Source organism: Strix uralensis, chromosome 13 (assembly GCF_047716275.1).
Source record: "Strix uralensis isolate ZFMK-TIS-50842 chromosome 13, bStrUra1, whole genome shotgun sequence".
NCBI lineage: Eukaryota > Metazoa > Chordata > Aves > Strigiformes > Strigidae > Strix > Strix uralensis.
Window position 1 is genome coordinate 24,930,221 of NC_133984.1, and position 19,228 is coordinate 24,949,448.

Sequence of the window (19,228 nt, forward strand, 5' to 3'; positions counted from 1 at the left end):
ACCATGTTTCCCTCTGCATCCAGTAAAGGAGGGAGATTTCCCCTAATCCTCCTTTTGTTGTTAATGAATTTATAAAAATATTTTTTATTATCTTTAAGAGCTGTGGCCAAGTTGAGCTCTAGCTGCCCTAAATGCCACAAGTGGTCCTTCCCTCCAACTTCTCCAGGACAAGAAAAGAAAAAACCCTGACGTGCTTTACCTGGTCCACCACAGCTTGGTTGGCATTTGCAGCTTCTGGCATCACTTGGCAGCTCCATTTGCAGTGGGACAGGTCTCCTTGGCTCCTGGTTTCACAGCAAATCGGTCATCCAAAGGCCCAGCAGATCCAGTACCTCTCCTGCAGGGCACTTGCAAACACCAACATCTGGTTCTGTGATTTGAAGTAAAGGAGAGGAAGATTAGAAAAAACAAGAGCTGTAAGTGGGACACAGGGAAGGGACAAACCCAGCCCGTGACATGCATTTCAGCCTCAGCCCACAGGAGCCCCAGGCACAGTCACGGCAGCTACAAAGCACCACAGCTGTGGTGGTTTAGTCCCTGCCGGGGTCTGAGACCACGCGGCCGCTGCCCATCCCCCACAAATGGAGTGAAATACAAAACCCCGGGGCTGAGATAAGGAGAGGTTTAATACAACAGTGCAACAGCAACACAACAAGCAACAACAATAACAATAACAGTAATAACAATGAACAGAGCAAGATATGTACCGATACAGCAGTAAGGAGAGCGATGGCACAAAACACGCCTTCACCGATTCTCCTGCGCTCCTGCGCTTCGGCGCCAGGAGGGACGTCAGCATGGTATTGAATAATGCGGCTAGAGCTTCCCCCCCACTGCCGGGGAAACTTATGCCTATCCTAGCTAAACCAGGACAACAGCGTGTTCAGAAGCAGTGCTGGGAAAGGAGCAGCTTGCTTTCTTTATGCCTTGTGAAGCACTGAAGGGACAAGCTGGTCTCCTTGCCACTGCCAGGCCAGCGGGTGCAGCTCCCTGCAGCACACGGGCTGTGCCAAGAGGTGCTGGGGCAGCCTGAAGGCACCAGCTCTGCTGGGGGAGGAAGTTACAATGTGAGCAGGCATCAAGAAAAAAGGCAAAGTGGAATGTGGCTTTACCTGCTCTGGGCAGTTGCCTTCACAGGCTTAATACAACCACACAACAGCCACAATTGCAGTGAGCCAGCAGTGTGCCCAGGTGGCCAAGAAGGCTTGTATCAGCAATAGCGTGGCCAGCAGGGACAGGGAAGGGATCTTACCCCTGTGCTTGGCACTGGTGAGGCCACACCTCGATGACTGGGTTCAGTTTTGGGCCCCTCACTCCAAAAAGGACATTGAATGACTCGAGCGTGTCCAGAGAAGGGCAACGAAGCTGGTGCAGGGTCTGGAGCACAGGTCTGATGGGGAGCGGCTGAGGGAACTGGGGGGGTCTAGTCTGGTGAAGAGGAGGCTGAGGGGAGACCTCATGGCCCTCTGCAACTACCTGAAAGGAGGGTGCAGAGAGGGGGGATGAGTCTCTTGAGCCAAGGAACCAGCGCCAGGACAAGAGCGAATGGCCTCAAGCTGCGCCAGGGCAGGGTCAGACTGGCTCTTAGGAAGGATTTCTTTCCAGAAGCCTTGGAATGGGCTGCCCAGGGCAGGGGTGGAGTCCCCATCCCTGGAGGGGTTGAAGAGTCGGGCTGACCCAGCGCTGAGGGATCTGGTGGAGTTGGGAACGGTCAGGGTGAGGTTCATGGTTGGACTGGAGGAGCTTCCAGGTCTTTTCCAACCGAGATGATTCTGTGACTCTGTAACCCTTGCACGCATCCTGTCTCCCTATGCTCCTCCTCCTTCACTTAACTGTCCCCTTGAGCCCACAGAAAAATTTCAAGGCCTAGAAACACCTGGTATGAAATGAAAGCAAAGGTCAGATATCAAGTGCAACCCCTCCTGGGGATGCACGCCCAACAAGAACCCCTCTCATCATGGTCATAATCCAGGTAAGCCTGAAACAGCTGCTCTTGAGGAAAGAAGCAGTACAAGGAGCTCCTCCCCAGCACATCGCTCCCAGAGCCCTGCTTGGTCCCTGGGCCGGGCAGGGGCTGCTGCCAGCATGGGCTCCCTGCCTTCTCAAATTCCCCCCTCGACATTCCCACTTGCCCCAGGTCTATGTACAGGTTCATCTGGACACTTCACAGCAACAGCAGCTGTCTTTCCAGTCAAATAAATTCATCTAGAAGAGGAAAGGCAGCTAGCGTCTGCTCCCTGGCACAGCTTGCAGCAGACAGCAATACTGATACATTTCTTCATGTTTTCTAATGCTTTTTCTCTTCCCTTCACTCCTCATAAAGCAGACTGCATGGGTCATCAGCAGGATCAGGCACAGAAACATGGAAAAATTTAGGAGGAAGAGACTTTGGATGTCTCTGGTCCAACCCCTCTGCACAAAATGGACAATTTCACAGTTAAAACAGATTGTGCAGGGATGTGTCCAGCAGTGTGAAATATCTCCCAGGATGGAGATTCCCCACCTCTCTGGATCACGATAAGCCTTTACCTGCCCTTAAAGTCACCAGATGTTTGTCCTCAGCTACAGCACAGGCCCCAAGATATACTGTGTGTTGTGACCCTGCAGCCTTTGTTCTGGACGTTAACCTCAGCACGTGCCTTCAAAGTATTTGGCTCCTGAAAAAGAAGAGAAAGTCTCCTGGTTTGGGTGGTTTTTGTTTGTAAGCAGCCATCTGCTGAACTATTGTCTGAGACCAAAATGCCAGCTGCTTCACACCGCAGACGAAAGGCAGCGTACAGCAGAAAGGCACTGAGGTCATCTGCCTTCTGCACACGAGTGCCAGAAGATGTGCAACAGACCAACAACCCCATGGGAATAAAACCAGCCTTTTTTAGCAGCCTTTACCTTTGGCCCTGCACATCTAGCAAGATACCTACCTCTTCTTCCTGGTCTCTTGCAGTCCACCAGCACCAAGAAGTCCCCGGTTACAACATGTCAAACAAGCTGAGCCTTAAGGTGGAAGAACCACCAGGGCTCTGCTGGTAAAAGAACAGTTCAGTGCCACTGTTTTAAGGAACTGCTAGCTCTTTAACTAGCAGCAGGAGACACAGTATGGGCTGGGTTATCCAACATCCTCCCACCACAAGCCTTTGCACCTTGCTCTGAAAAAGCTGGTTGCATCCAGCACATGGGTTCAACAAAGCTTCACCACCATCCAGACTGGCAGCTCTGTGCTCCTTGGGGTGGCGAGGCAGGTGATGGCGGTACGAGGGTCATCCCTGTGGCAACACTGCCCACGGGCAGCGAGCATGGCTAGCACACCCTGAAGCCCCACAGCTACAGTAATTTTTGAAAGGGTACTTCATTCAGCCCTGCTGCTACTACAAGGTGAACAGGTAACACTTGCCCTTAAATACGGGTGATTGCAGCAAATGGGTGCAGACTTGTGTCTGCTCCAAGCAGATAAGGTACTCTGAAGTGCTAACGGCTGCCCCGGGGCCTTTTCAGTAAGAAGCCCTTGGAGACACAGGCTGCCAGACCTGTGCCAGCCAGAAGAGGAGAGGGCAGCATGTCAGTGATTCTGGCTGAACTGGCTCTCGTCACAAAGTTGGGAGGAAGAGATTCATTTTTTTGTGCTACATCTCTTTGTGCTTCTCTTTCCTGGAAAAACTAAAGGTGATGGTTGGAGCAGTGACACAGACAGGGCACGTCCCAGTCTCAGTCAGGGTCACCTACGTTATAGGAATGGTAAGGTCTGGTCCCCCAACACCACCCGGAGCTCCCTGCAGTGGTAGGAGGGGGTTAACTGGGAAGCACCGATGCCTGTTCCACTTCCTGGTCTGTCAGCTGAGTACAGACAGAGCAAGTCAGAGATGGACATCCAGACAGACAGTTGCTTGGACAAACCAAAGTGGTTCAGCCAGAAAATACTGAAGAGAGGCCAGAGTCCCAAACAACCTGATAGTAGAGCATGTGGTAAATGGGCTGATGGGAAGGAAAGGAGGAAAAGGGTTCCTGAAGCCCCCAAGGCCCACGGGGCAGGAAAAGTCAGAAAGCAGGCAGCATTCCTGAGAGTCAGGCCAGCTGTAAGTGAGCCCAGCTCATGGGCTCAGAAAAGCAGAGCTGTAACTCGTACTGAGTGCCAAGATCTGCTCAGCTAAGGTATGTCAAACACTCGATAAAACAGCAGTTCTGGTTTGGGGGTTTTTTTCCCACTGGATGAATAATCTTTTCTATCGGGATGCAGTCAGGAACCCAACTCCAATGTGGCTGGGACAGCCTTTCCTCTGATGAGGAACCTGGAAATCTCAGCTCAGCCACTCACAAGTTTCTCGCTCGCAGGGAGACTGCTTATAACAGCGCAGCAGACTAAACACAACAAGCAGTCACTGCAAAAATCAAGGCAAACCCAGAGCTGCTGCTTGCCAGCAGAGCATTTTAGTTGAGGGAGCGAGCAAAGCATCCTCCTTTCACTGATCCCTTGAAAGTATGCAACTGCTTTCCATCACTCATCTCCACCCAGACTGAGAAGGCTGAAGGGGTTCAGTTCTTCCTGCAGTCAGGGCCAAATAACGGGCACTTGTCACCACACATCTGCACTTGGGACTTGTCCACATCTGACTGACATAACCACTGCAACAACACAGCGCAACACCCAAAGTCTGTCCTCACACTTGATAACCACACCTAGAGGGCACAGCTCATGGAACAGCAGGGCCAACCCTGAAACAGAGATCTGCCCAGGGCATGGGGGAGAACGGGGAGGAAGATGCAGGGCTGGAAGCACTGGGTTCCTGAAGCTAACAGCAGCACGGATGCAATCTAGACAAAAAGCTCTGCCTGCTGCATTCCCATTGAGTAATTAGTGGGAGGTTTAGCTTCTGTATTTGTAAGGTTGTCCTGTGCCTTGCTAGAGGGGTATGTCTCGTGCAGATCTGCAGTAGGGGATGTCCCAATTCACTCAGCCCTGGCAAATCAAAGCTGTATCCTAATGACAGAAAGCAGAGCTGAGCTGAGAGATGGGACCAGTGTGAAAGCCACTGCCTGACGTCCAGGACAGAAGAGCAGAGGTCTCCAGTCTCCATCACAAGGGGCCACTCCCAAAGTGCCTCCTACCTTCTGGTCAGTAAAGCCGTAACTTACAGACCGGTGACGTCTTTGAGAAAGGGTCCGAAACCTCCACTGCGAACAGCAGACGAGCCCCAGATGTCTTCAGCACAGGGTTGGCTGGATTATTCACACCCAGGGAATCAGCTAAGTGCTGTTTAACTCATTTCCCTGCTTAATCTAGAGCACTTTTAAATCCCCATAGATTGATCCAAGGTGCCAGGGGTATTTTAACCCTTGAGACCCCAAGATGCTAAACACTGGTCAAGAAAGCAATTTTAAATGTACAAATCTAATTTCCTTCAGTGTTTAACTAACTGTGAATGAACTCCTCATCCATCCTGGCTACCAGCTCTTGCTAGAGGAAAATTTATTTGGCTCCATCTTGCTTAAAATACTGAGCTGAATCAGCAGATCCTGTCCTGGAGGAACAGGTGACCCTGCCCTGAACCTCTGTGCATCACGCAGCCCCAATCTGCCGCTGCAGATTAAGGGCCAGAAGCAAAACACAAACAGGACAAAGAATAAACTGACGAACTGCTGGATTTGGAGGCCTGGTATCCCCCTCCCAAAAGACACGTCCAAAGACACCTGGGCTAAAGGATTGTTCCTTCAAGTACAAGAGGTAATACAGTAAACTCCCTTCTTTTCTCTGGGATTTGGTCACCAGAGAGCTGCCCACCAGCCCCTGGACAGACGAGCACACATCCTAATTAAAGGCAACACATAAAAGCCCACAGCAACAAGGTGGCATCTGGCAAGTGACAAAGATACAGCAGCTTTTGGTAACAGTTCTTTGAAGGGAAGGCCAGAGTTGATAGGCATCCCCGCTGGAAGGCTCTTACAGAGGAGAGTGTTAAACAGCGTCAACTGGCAGGTTTAAGCATTGTCTGGGAAATGTCAAACACTGTCAAGATACCACAGAGCTCTCTGCAGCCAAGCCCCAGCGAGGGACTCCTGTGGGCTCATCTCTGAGAACACAGACTGACCTGAACCAGACCTGCCCACAGAAAACACCTTATCAGCAGCTGGTGCAGAGAGTACAGCGCCCTCAAAACAACCAAACCAGCCAGGTCAGCCCACCCAGACACCCAGCATCTCCCCGCAGTACCTGCAGCCACATCTGCAGCCCAGCCCTGCTGTCAGGATCCTCTCGGACTGGTCGGGTCAGCGCTCCCAGCCTTCCAAACCCCGGCCCTCTGGGAGCTGCACTCAGACCAGCCCAGGCAAAAAAGATGAAGACACCCCTTAACTCGATTTGGAGACTTCCAGGAATTCTCCCACCTCAGGGAAAAGGAAATGGAACGAAAATGTTTGTTCAGTTTTTCCAAAGCAAAATAAAACCCAACCACTGCAGCAGCGAGACAGCTGTCCCGGGAGCAGAGATCTTCAAAGCTCTGAAATAAATAGTCTTGCCTCTGGCTTCCAGCTGCATGGGATTGCTTTATAGCACCTTACACAAAACCCACAATAAAATACCTCCGACAAGTTACCAAAAAAACTGTATTAAGGTTGTCCACGGGATTAGGCATTGGCTTCTAAACCCCGTGTTCTTTGGTACCTTCAGCAAACGGCCAGCTCTGATTCAGCCCTCGGTTGGTTTCTGAAAGGGTGACAAAAGCAGCTTCAGCAAGATCAGAGTCAGACCACAAAATCTGCTTCCTTTAGAGATCAGGCCCTGCTGTCTCTGAGCAGCTCAGATCCCCCAACAGCCGCTGGGCCTGCAGGAACTGAACAGCTCGAGTCTGACCAGGGGATGAGGCAAGGCCTGGGGAAGAAGGGCAGCTGTGAAACAGTTTGACAGAGAAGAGGGGAGAGAGAAAATGTGGGGCAATAGAGCTTCCGAAGGAGATTAAAAGAATCAGGGCTTCACGAACCCAATCCATGAACTAGAGGTTTTGTATCTGTACAGATGTTACTGTACTTGGAATGGCAGAACACTAAAATCCACTGCCCATGGGGAACAGAGAAGCTTTGGAGATGAGCACAGAGCACAGCGCTGCCAACTCTTTAACAGCCAGCAGAGCACACCTCCTCCCGGGGGGGGCAGCTCTAACTGCCACACTGCTGCAGTGAGGACAGGGGAGGAGAGTCAGGACAGCTGCAAAAAGTTCATGAGACTTCTCAAAGGGGAAAAAAAGGAAAGAGGAAATAACCAAGATCTTTTTACCAGGCTGTCTGTGACACGAGCCATCAAAACATGAGAGTGGGTGATGGACAGCTGGGGAGAACAGTCAGGATTCGACAAAACAGTCCAGGCTGCATGAAATCAGAATGAGAATGAACATTCATAAAAAAAATCTCTTAGTATTTGGCTTTGCCCGAGAGGTACCTCTGTGTCACAGGGTAAATATCCCATTCCACTGCCCAGATGCAGATTTATTCCAACAGAGAGTTATTCCACTAACCAAGGGCTTTTCTACACAATAACCTCTGCAGCCTGGGGCAATGCAGCCGTGCATTCGAGTACATGCACACCCAGTGTGTGCAGGCTGGCAGCTCAAACCTTTGCATAGTTCTCTCTTCATTGCTGCTGAAACATTCTGACTCCCCGATCCTACACTCTGGTTTTGCAGCAATTCCCCATACACTCAAACTACAGTTTCAGGCACATCCCATTGCCTGCCCAGGATGGAATCCCCCAAGTGCGACTGTTCCCAATTCCATTTTTCCTGTAGGAAACAATGGGATAGAGAGGAATGTGTGCAGGCACTTCAGCAATGCATACAGCCGAACCACACAGGAACAGCTGGTGTGAGGTGGCAGATGGTGAGACAGAAGTGAGACCTCTGGGGTTGTCAGCTGCCAGTTCAACACCTGGGAATGACAGAAGTAGCAGAGGAAATTCTAACTGCTTTTAATATGCCAAGAAATAACTGCTACTTGCCTGAGGTTTAGAGTGGAAAATCCCTTTATAACACAAAATTAAACTTCATGGTGTCCTGGTGACCCTGTGTGACCCCTCTTCAAACAGATCACCATTCTGAAACCTCTCAGCTGCTTCTCCTGTGACACTGAACACCTGACAAACTCTCTCACTGCCAGTGGTGCTGCTGCCTCTCCTGATCCATCACATTTTCATCACCACCTTCAGATGCCTGCTGCTCAGCAAGGTCAGTGAAGGATGAAGGAAAACAGGACCATGACAACAGTAACCAGAGCAGGGTATTCAAGAACTGACAGCAGAGCTCTGAAACAGAAGGCACAGACAGCAAGGCATTACTGTGCACAAGCTTTCACAGTGCAGACGCAGTATAGACAGGGTAGGAATCTGCTCCCCAGCTCTGGAAAACCCAATCCCCTCAGCAGCAGCACTACTGACACCTGCAAGCTTCCTTCCTTAAGTTCTAAGGACAGAGGAGCATCCCCTGGATCCAGATGCAGCCCCCCTCTGAGTACTGCCATTCTGAGGTGTTGCATTTTTCATATCGATCAGCAATAACTTATAAAACAAGATTTCAGTTAACTGTCTTAAAACCTCAATCCCCAACAGGAATTGCCTCAAAAGGTCGATCAGACGAGCCAGCTCCACCTGCTTCATGGCCTCCCCTGCCCACCACACACAAAGCTCAAGCCCTCCCCAGCCTGTCCCAGCCAGCGCCCCAGGAAGGTGCTGTCAGACCTCTCCGCTCCCCTGACAGCCCCCCGGCCAGCTCCCCGGCACAGGGCACGCACCGGCTGCAGGCCGCCAGCCAGCCTTAGGGACAGGGAGTCACTTCAGGAAAACTCACGTTTTCCCCAAAGACCACGTTCTGCTCCCAACCCGAGCGACCGCCGCGAGCCCACAGCACCCTGCCTCTCCGCAGCACCCGAGGGGTGCAAACCCCGACCCGGAGCAGACACCAGCCCTGTCCCACCTGCTTCACACGGCATCCCTGCAGCCACAGGCACCTCCTGAAAGGGGGGAACCTGCGAGAGCAGTTTCTAAATGTGTTTCCACAAAGACCAGGCAGTTACAGAAAACAGATTTCACAGGGACAAAACCAGGGAAAAGGAGGAGGAGGAAGTCGGTCTGCCTGGCTACATGAAATGGGGATGAGAACAAGCAGAGATGCAGGGCACAGCAGAACTGAACAGGAGCTTGAAGGTGACAGGAAGGAAAAACAGGCAAGATGAACTACACAAGTGTTCTGGACAGGAGACTTATTTTGTTTAGGTCTTGATTAATTCTTCCTTATCAATTATTCTGATGATTAATTCTATTTCCACACAGGCATTTTGTCAACATTTAAGAAGATGCACAGGAGACCCCAGGAGAAGCCCCAACACTCACCTAGGAACGAGGTGACGATCTGCAGACTGACAGCACATCGGGCGGGACAAGCTTGAAAAGAAACACGGTGGCAACCGGTTACATCACGTTTACAGCAATCCACAGCCACATGCAGTGAAAAGCGACTATTTTCTGCAGAGCTGGTGCAGAGCAGAGAGGTGGGGGTGAAGGAGCAGCTGACGGGGGAGGCTGAAGCAGTGCCACCCACGGCAGGAGCTCTGCCGGCTGTTTGCAGGCTCAGAGCAGGTGGTGCTGCCGGATTTCCCAACCAGAAGCACTCCCAGGATCCCAGCACACAGAAACTTGTCCTTTAATTGCTTTTCAATTACTTCTTCATTCTGCTCTGCCTGGAGATGTCAAGAGATACTTTTCTGAAAGCGGAGAGCAGGTCGTTCCAACTTGAAACAAACAGGATTTGTCTTTTGGGAAAGGTGCAAATTAGAAGCTCAGCACAGAAACTGAACTTTGTCCAGAAAGCCAGAGGAGCAGCAGGGCTCTGCAAAGGGGCTGGGCTCCAGCACACCCCCCTGCTCACCCCCCCACATCTCTCCCAGCACCTCCGAGCTGGGAAAAACTGTCCCACAGCCAGAAGGCAAGAGCCCGCCTGGGCCAGCTCTCGCCCTCGGGCTTAATGCCGGTGTCTGATCAGCACCTCTTGGCTCTGGTGACTGGCACCCTCTGAAGCACCACTCTGAGGGGTTTCATCAGACTGAACCCACCCAGCCCAAATCACCACAGAGAGCAGAAAATATTAAATGCGTCACTGCTTTCACACTTGTAGTAAAAATAAAGGGCTAAAATTCACTTTCCCTGGGGTAACCTGACAGATAAACCCCGCAGACACAACAGACCCTTACAGACAGCAAAACCCACCAAGTTCAAGGTAAAAGGACAAGCACAGTCACACATCAGAACGTCTGAACAGCCTGAACTGTGACAACAAACCTTATTTGGAAAAAAAAATCAGAACCATGAAAAAGTTTGGGTGTTTAGACCAAAGCTTTCCCTTCCCCGGCGATCCCACCACCCCCTCCAGGGAAATGGGCCCCAGCCCCTGCACTCACCCACTGCTAGGCCGGGGACACCACCACTAGTGCTGGGGCTGGGGCTGGGGCTGGTTCTGGTGCCACCTTTGCAGGAGAAAAATTCCTTCAGCCATCCAGAACAAAGCGAGTGTTTGAAAAGGAGGAATTCCCACTTGCTGGGTGAACCAAACCTCTGCCTGGAACATCCCTCAGTGCAGACCCCAGAGAGCTGGAGGACCTCCTGCCTAGGCCACCTCACTGCAGACCATAGAGCCCTGGCAGACTGTCGGCAGGAAGTAGGCCCTGTGGGGGCCAGGGGGATCCCCGGGGGGGCTCCAGCACGTTGTCCCCCCCAGCACCTGCCCACACTCCTGCCTGTGCCGTGAGGGGGGATTGGGGACCTGGGGGGATTCTTGGGGGGGTGTTATTGGGGTTCTGTGGGAGTTGTGGGGGTCATTGGGGTGCTGGGGGTGGGATTATTTGGGTCCTAGAGGGAATGTAATGGCGTCGTGGGTGATTGGGGGTCCTGGAGGGGTTTGGGGGGGTTATTGGAGTCCTTCGGGGGGGGTCTTGAGGGAGATATTGGTGTCCGAGGTGGGGGATTGGGGACATCCTGGAGGGGGTTCTGGGGGAGATATTGGGGTTCTGGGGGTGTCTTGAGGGAGGTATTTGGGTCTGGGGGAGGTTCTTGGTGCTTGGGGGGTGTTATTGGGGTCCTGGGGGAGTTGAGGAAGTTATTAGTGTCCGGGGGGGGGTGTCTAATGGGCTCCTGGGGGCGGTTTCTGGGGGAGATATTGGGGGGGTCCTGTGGGACAGTAATGGGGTGCAAGAAGGGTCCAGTGGGGGCTACTGGAGTCCTGGGGGGGATCTTGGGGATCTTGGGGTCCTGGAGATCTCCTGGGGGCGCTAATGGGGCTTAGGGGAGTTCTGGGGGTGGGCTGGTAGGGTCCCGGGAAGATATTTGGGGTCTTTGGTGGTAAAATGGAGAACTGGGGGGCCAATAGGATCTGAGGGGCACTAAGGAGGTGGGGGGGTGGGTGGGTGGGGGGGCTGAGGGTGTTTTGCAGGGACCTGGGGGTGGAAAATGCAGTTTGGGTGGGTTGCAGGGGGGATTTGGGATTCCTGGGAGTCCCAGGGGTACCCCCCCCACCACCACGGGTGCTGCTGCTCCAGGGGTACCCCAAGAGTGTCAGCCCCGACTAACTCCAGTACCAGTGCTGGGACGCCGTGGGGGTGGGGGACGGCACCTCCACCATCACCAGGGCCACCCTCACCTGGGTGCTGTGGGGTGAGTCCCCCTGATCCCAAACCCCCCCTTTTCACCCCAAAATGGCCCTTGGTCCCCAGATCGATGTTTGACCACAAATTCCCCAGTTTTACCCCAGAATTTCTGTTTGATCTGATTCGCGGAAACAGACTCTACAACTCAGAGAGAGTTATACAGCAGGTATGTTTACTCCGGCACTGGGGTGCAAGGGGATTTCTCCACAAAGCTTGCACCCCAACAGCACATTTTACCAGAAACTTCTAGAGTGTGGATATACATATTCATTGATTACATAACACAAACATCCATATACACGAGTGAGGCTGGGTTAGCTGTCGTGGTTAATAATTGTGCCAGCAGCCAGAGTTACCACACATGTGGGGACAGCTGCGAGGCTTTGGGGCTTGGTCAAGTGAGACTTTGAATCATGGTCAAGATGACTCTGATTAGCCATAAAAAATTCATCAAGGATAGACTTTGATCTCCAAACCCTAGAAAATCCATAGAACACCCTGGACCATAAAGAGAATGTCTGGGATTGTGCTGAGGATCAGTTATTTGACAACCTGGCAAAATGGCTAATGGATTAATTAACTTGGCAATGAAACTAACTTTTGAGTGTCCTGAAAGTGAACTGCCTTCATTATAATACTAAAACCACGCCCCCTGCCCAGGTTAAGACCCTTCCCCTGAGCATGCGTAGGAGTAGCAGCATTATATAAGCTGTATTCTAATTTAGGTTAATCACTAACCAATCAGTATCTAATAGGCATGTTAGGAAAAGCACTAACCTCTGCCTTTTGTGTATAAAAGAAACACAAAAACCTGCTGTTGGGGTGTTTGATTTGTAAAAAAGTCCACCCAGCACCCAGGCCTGACTAAACACAGCACCTCTGCTGAGCGTGTTCAGGGGGGTTATTGCACACCGGGCACCAACCCGCTGTCGGGTAACAGGCTGAACAATTTCTAGTGTTTCCTGCAGAGCGTGAAAGCTGCAAGAATTGTGGGTTCTGCTGCTGAAGGTCATCCTGTCCTTCTTTAAGATCATTGTAATCAATGTTAATAAGCAAGTAAGTTAACTTTAAATAACAACTGAGACCCAGAGGACTGTGGCTGCTAAGCAGGGATGACTTAATCTCTGATCAATAGTGATTTCTCAGGCAGAGGTCCCTACTAGGGTGGTGTCATCTCTCCAGGTGGCAGCTACTCACAGTCTGGAGTTTACATTGAGGTAGACCTGTACCAAGTGAGGGTTTCTTCTGCACACTGGATTGCAAACTGGCCACTGAGCAGCTCCGCTGTGAATAGCTGAGACATCTCTGCAGAGAGAGGCTTGAAGGACGGCTGGAGGCAGCAGCCACAAAAAGCACCACAAGAGAAATTGTTTCCTCTTGTCCTTCAGACCCCCAAACATATGTTAGGGGGTATTTGCTGCATCGACAAACAGGGACACAAATACATTACAGTGCTTTAAGTATTAGCAGAAAAATGTGAAAAGGGTTTTTGTTATGTAAGGCCATTAAAATGGGTAGAAGTTACGTGCCTGAAATCCTGCCTATAGAAAAACTTTAAAAAGCAGCAACCACAGCCTGTTACCTTCTGATTTTTCTTTCTTTTTTTTTTTTTTTAACCGGCCTGTTGGATGGTCGTCACCAAAAAGTCAGTGCAATGCTGCACGATTTACTCTGAGATCATCAGGATACAGCACAAATACTTCAAATTAAACATCTGTGAAGGAACCCAGACTAATGAAATTATAGAGCATTCACATACTGTAATGGCTGTTGGGATGGATCAGATAAAGGTATGTGCTTATGTCAGATAAAGAGCAGGTGCTTAAACTGTAGCTTTTGTACAGTGCTGGGAGTGTGAAGCTGGTGACAGTAGAACAGCCCATGTTTCAGTTCAGTTTGTTCATTACTAATGGTTAGTTTTGAGCACCGGTGTTGAGGACTCACCCAAAAGGGTTCTGTCCCTGTGCTCAAGCTCCACCATAAAGGGAAGCTCCTGCGGGGTGGAGCATCCAGCTCTCCGTCCTGATCAACACCCCAGGTGTGAGCTGCAAACACAGACTGGCCCCTCTCACCCACAGAAGGTGGTGGTCTCATTCCCCCAGGAGAGTGGCCAGCTGGTAGTTTTGCTCAAACCAGCAAGTTTAAGTGTTGAAGCACAAACAGATTCTTCTTACTAAGCAAATAAATAAACCAGGGCGTGTAAAACAGAACAGAGTGCTAGCTGGCGTAAGTGACACCACGCTCTGGCAGGCAGGGGGGTGCCCTGCCAGCAGGCTCTCCAAACTTTTGGTTATCTTTTTTATTTTTTGTGTGTGTTTGTGGAATAATTTCAAGCAGAGCTAGGACCACAAGGCAGGGATCTCAGCTCCTTGTTCCTTGCCGTGATCATTAGGCAAGTTCTTCTAAAGGTGAAGTGCTGTGCTGGGATCAGTTCTGCACAGGGTATACACGAAGAACGATGAAGAAGTATTTGGTCTGAGGTGTATCAAGCTGAGTGTTTTCTGCTCTGTTGAGTTTAGTTTCAAAATACACCAAAAACTGTGGCTGTGTCTTGAGTTGCCTCTGGTGTGTGCTGCTCCGCGACTCCTGAGCCCCTGCCTGGGCTGCAGTGACGTCAGAGGGTCCTGCCTCTCGCTCGGCCACTGATCTCCTGCAAAAGTGGAACAATCAGAAACTGCCGGGTCTGAAGCTGCTGCGGTGCAGCTCGCTTTGATGTCAGCCTTAACCTTTATTTTATCCTGATGTGCGTTTTATGGGTCTGCAGAAGAAAAAGCTAACTCTGAGGTGAGAGGCCATTGTGTAAATCAGAGATGTGTTCTTTATCAGGGACACTATAGTATGTGCGTAGAACAACATCATCAGTGGCACAAACATCACCCTGGGGCTTTGAGTCCAGATCTCTATTACTGTGACGTAAATCTGGAAGAATTGGGAGCTATTTGGTACCTTTGAATGTTTGATCTTATACTGGACTTTAGGACAGAAGAACAGGAAACATAAGAGAAACTGGATCCCCAGAACATGCAAAAAGGTGCTGAAATAGTAATTTAAAGGTAAAGCTTAGAAATAGGAATAGAAAGCCTATAATCTTTATCTAACTTGGACAGAAATGATGAGTTAAAAGAAACAGGCTTATCTTTAATATTGGAGTTATTCTGCTGATCGGATGGAGGGAAGGAAGGGGTGGGGAATGGATAAGGGAAGATAAGGAGGTATATTTTAAGGCTGTTGCTGCAGACTGAGTTGAGCTCTTCGAAAGGAACATGTTGCGGGAGACAAACAGAGCTGCTGTGGGGATGATGCTGAGAGAAAAGACGCTGGGGTCCCACCACTGGCTGTGAAAGCAGAGGGTGGGTTACTCAGGTCACTTTAAGAGAGGGTTTGAACCAAGAAGGAAACTGACATGCTCTTAAGGAAAAAAAAAAATCCACCAAAAAACAACACACACACAAAAAACCCCAAGTGATGGCAGAATGGAAGAAAGGGGTGTGTTTGTTAAGAACATCTGCTTTTGGCAGGGGTGAACTTGTGCTGCAGAAATCAGTCCCGATCATGGACCCTCACGAACGTGATGCTGACTGAGGTTCACTGACAGCTGCTGATTATCACTGCCTGGAACTGCAGCTGAAAGGGGAACCCAGAGGGGAAGGAGTGTGTATTTTATGGCCAGTCTTCTGAACTGCCTGCAAGATATATTTCTAGGAGTTAATCGAAAAATAGCCAATCTGGAAGAGATTTTTTTCTTTCAGACTCCTCGGAAGCTCATTCCTGAAACCTGTCAGTCACCAAGAGAGAAAGAAAGTGGGAGGGAGAGAGTGGCTAAGACAAGCCCGAGGAAGGAGAAATGATGACTAAGAAGAAAAAAAGGAGGAGAATATTTTCAAGATGGAAAAGTTAACAGCTTTCAGTAAGAGACTTTTTTTTTTCCTTTTAAAAGATTGTATTTTATTTCCAAGTACCAAAAAAAAAAGTCAGTATAAGTCAGTGTGTGCATAGTGATGATCACAACATGCTCTTAAAATTTCTGAATGGTTTGTGGTTTCCACTTGCTCCAGTACTGGATCTGGACCCCTGCAGGTCCTGGCCCCTGTCTCTAATCAGTGACTCGCTTTCCAAAGAGCAGACAGATCTGTGTGACTTCACAAGACTGACAGGATACGCATTTCATACCAGCTTAACAGGCAGACGTGTTCTGCTTGGTTTGCCTTGTGAGTGCCCCACCTACCACGGCTTGTAGGCACATCGGCAACCAGCTTCCACCGAGCGCAGCTATCGATTGCTCCCAGCACCAGCGACAGAGACTGATGATATTTACCACCATCCTCCTCTCACCAAGTCATTCACAAGGAGTGTTCTCACAGACAGCAGCATTTTGGAAAGTACCTTTCCCAGGCTTCCCACAACATGAGTTCAGCACGCTCCAGTTCATAGAGCTGTGCTGGCTGGGGAAGGAGATCAAAGTGGTCTTTCGTGTGCCCGTCAGTCTCTTCTGTCTGGAGATGTTTGGTTTTAAGCAGAATAAATAGAAACTTATTAAAGCTTGAACACGGGTCTGTATACGGATGGCTGGAGGGTTCACTGGGAAAATTTATCTGGAGAATTCCCAGTGAGAAAATTGCCGATGTTTGTTAAAGGACATAATCTGGAGCAATAACATGTGAATATATAAATACATTAATATATAAATATATATCTAAATAAATCAGTGCCATTACGCAAAACACAAGCCCCCCAAGAGAACTAGGAAAAAAGTATTATCAAAAGATGAGAAGGGTTTTTTTCTGGGTTTTAATACACTGTAGTAACGTATTTTTTCTTTTCCATGATGACAGCAGGTTGGAGAGACAATGAGGCCAGTAGCCCAAACAACAAAACAAACGTGTAATTTGTACTGGTTCACAGGAGCCGGTACAACCTCCTGATGACGGGTGACAGGGACGAACAACACAGCGTCAAGCAGCGGTGCCTCACAAAACAGCACCTGCCGCCTTCTCCATCCTCAGTGATAACACAACTGTTATCGAGGACATCTGCAGAGACAATAAAACGCCAGTGTTGCAGCCCAGAAACAGAAAAAGGCTCTCCCAAAGGCAGCTCTCCTGTGTCCCCAGCGCCAGCTCTTCCCAAACACGACCCGCATGTGTCACACCGACCCCAGCACACGCTCGCCGTGGGGAATCAGCGCAGCGGCTCCCACTGCCAACCCGCAGCAGGCGCTGGTCATCATTCAGCAACACCCCGGGATCCCGTGCAGCTCCTGGGGGACCAACGCCCTCCAGCCCCCGCTGTGCTCTCCGTCCCGGCACAGAGGAAAAGCAGCTGGCCAGGAGTGAAGCCAGTGAGGAGTCAGCACGGGGCTCCCTGTCCCCCCGCTCTCCTCTCCTTGGCCCTGAGCGACACCTTCCACCCCTCCAAACTGGCAGCAGATACGGCAGGGACAGAGTAGTTGTGGCTTCATCACTGGCATTAGCCAGCCTGTGCCTCAGCTTCCTCCTGCGTGAGCTGGTACCAGGGCAGCTGGTGCCTACATCTGGGGAGCTTTACACCAGGCCAGATAACACTGAAAAGTTGCAGGGGAGTCACAAGGCTGTTTTTGCTCAGAGCAGCCATCAACAGGGTGTAGGTACAGGGCCCAGTGACATCTGGGCTGTGGGTAAGCAAAGGCTGAGGGCAGCCATGGAGTGAGGGGCCGGAGTGTCCAGGACCCCATTGCCTGCGGAGCGGCTCACAGCCGGCCCCAGGTTACGGGGTGTCGTTAGGGGTGATGTCATAATGGGGCAGATACAAACCACGCGACGACAGGGTGTCAGAGCGTCAGTGCTGCAGCCGCACTGCCCATGGTCACTGCAGACATGCTGCGCTCTGTCCTGGAGCTGCCGGCGGCCTCTGAGCCTGCCCAGCTGCCCCCCATCACCTACCAGCTGCCCTGGGCCAGCGTCTGGCAGGGGGGGCCAGGGCCCATGGAGGCCCCGGGGCAGCTGGTGCAGCTGAAGCCCACGGACCTGCTCGAGCAGGGGCCAGATGCCTTCGCCGAGGCCTCTCCTGAGCAGGCAGAGGACACCACTGCCAGCCATTTCCTCGCCTGGCTCAACACCGCGGACAGCAAGGACACCGTCCCCGATGTCCCCGACAGCCCCAACGTGACGGCCTTCTTCCAGCAGATCCCCTACCTCTCTGCCTACGTGTTGGAGGGCAGCAGCCCCAAGGAGCAGACGGCGGTGGCAAGGCTGGGGGACAGCGAGGACACTGTCCCCGATGTCCCAGACTTGACGGCCCTCCTCAGTGAGCTCCCCGACCTCTCCAGGTAAGTGGAAGCGGGTGGTGGTGGGGGTGGGGAACAGTGAGGACACTGTCCCTGACGTCCCTGATTTCCCCAACAGCCTCACCAACACCGCATGCCTTGATGAGCTCCCCGACCACTCTGTGTACGTGGTGGATGGTGACTGCCCCCAGGACCAAGCAGTGGTGGCGTGTTTAGGGGACAGTGGGGACACCATCTCGACCGCCAATGTCCCCATCTTGCCTGCTGAGGTCCTTGAGGAGCTCCCTGACCTCTGCAGGTACGTGGCGGGGGGTGGCTGCCCCAAGGAGCGAGCCGTGGCAACAGGGCTGGGGGATGGCGAGGACACCGTCCCCAATGTTCCTGATGTCTACAACCTGACCACTTCCCTTAACAAGCTCCCCCACCTCTCGGAGTACAGGGCAGAGGGCAGCTGCAATATCGAGGAAGCGGCAGCGGTGATGCTGATAGAAGGTGAATTCATCTTCCCTGATGTCTGCGACAGCCTCGCCAGCACCACCCCCTCCAGTGAAGCCCCCGACTTCTTGGGGTACGGGGCGCAGGGCGACTGGCCCAAGGACCGCCTGGCAGCGGCAATGCTGGGGGACACCGACCCCTTCTGGGGGGTGCCAGCCTCCCCCTTGCAGGACCCCACAGGGCAGCAGGGCAGGATGGAGGCAGAACTGCCCACCTGGCTGCCACTGAGTCCCTCAGAGACATCCGAGGAGAGCTCTGCGGAGACTCCTCTGGAGAGCTCAGAGGAGAGCTCAGAGGAGATCTCAGAGGAGAGCTCAGAGGACAGTCCTGTGGAGAGTCCCTGGAAGGGTCCCCTAAAGGCTCTTCCAGACAGTCCCCTGCTGAGCACACAGGGGATCCCGCAGCTGAGTCCCCTGCCCAGCCCCTCGCATCCCTCCCGGCGTCACCCGCCCCGCACGGCCTGGCTGATGGAGGAGGCGCTGTGGAAGCAGCCCCGGGTGGTTCTTACCCGCCTGCCCCTGGAGAATCCGCTGAAGGGTCCTGAGGAGAGCCCTCTGCCCAGCTCCTCACATCCCTCCCAGCGTCACCTGCCCCGCACAGCCCGGCTGACGGAGGAGGTGCTGCGGAGGCAGCCCTGGGTGGTTCTGACCCGCCTGCTGCTGCCCTTGGGTGTCAACTGCCGGGGGGTGCCCGGATCGGGCCGGCCGGGAGGCAAGTGGGCCAAGCGCCCCGCACCGGCCAGGAGTGCCAAGGCACAAGAGACCTCCCTGCGGGACAACATCCCACCCAAGAGGAGGAAGATGG